The sequence below is a fragment of the Penaeus monodon genome, chromosome 20 (assembly GCF_015228065.2).
Source record: "Penaeus monodon isolate SGIC_2016 chromosome 20, NSTDA_Pmon_1, whole genome shotgun sequence".
Taxonomy (NCBI): domain Eukaryota; kingdom Metazoa; phylum Arthropoda; class Malacostraca; order Decapoda; family Penaeidae; genus Penaeus; species Penaeus monodon.
The window spans coordinates 21,337,505-21,338,193 of record NC_051405.1 but is presented as its reverse complement, the minus strand read 5'-3'; the positions used below and the strand labels follow the sequence as shown (position 1 = coordinate 21,338,193).

Below are 689 nucleotides of genomic sequence, written 5' to 3'. Positions count from 1 at the left end.
TCCATTTAACTCCGGCGACCATTAGCCTACCTGGTGATGGGTCGACAGATGGGAGGCTATGAACTGACCCAACAGACCCGGATACTGGATAGTGAGGAACAACAGAGTCATCGAGACAGGATACGCGAATCGGCTGACAGACAGAGAGAACAGACGGCTAGTGTGGTGCCTTCGGTGAAACAGGGTTGCAGGCGGGTTTAATGGAACTGTGGGAGCCAACGAGGGTGAAAAACACGTGAGTCACTGCAACAGGGAGACAAGGGCGGTAGGGAGAGGGGACACATCGTGGCGGGGGTCGTACAACGCTTTATAAAGCACTCTGAATACCGGTTCCAATACAGACGTGTAGGGCTCTTATGCAATACCACAGAGTTTTCCGATCATTTTCTTAATTATAGTCCGGACGATAAGGAAATTTCGTTTAACTTACCTTTTTTCGTGTATTCTTAAAAGTCTTGAAGATCCGACTTAACTTCTCAAGGAGGAACTACGGTATAAATACCTTATAAAGTTTTCTGATGAAAAGTTGCACTGTCCAAACTCAAGAACAAATATCGTTATAGATCCTAAATATAACATTTTCTATTACAATGGCGATTTTATGTGTGCCTTTTTATTATTTCGTAGTTTGGAACAATAGCGTAAACCTGAAAATTGCGACCACCTGTATCATGCTCACAGCAAAACAA

The 689-nt window shown here is 43.8% G+C and overlaps 1 protein-coding gene across 1 annotated transcript in view; it reads right to left on the bottom strand.

The window, feature by feature from the left end:
- Window positions 1-689, bottom strand: part of LOC119585702 (chloride channel protein 2-like) — a gene marked incomplete in the record, with an annotated part of 67,264 nt that overhangs the window by 13,028 nt on the left and 53,547 nt on the right.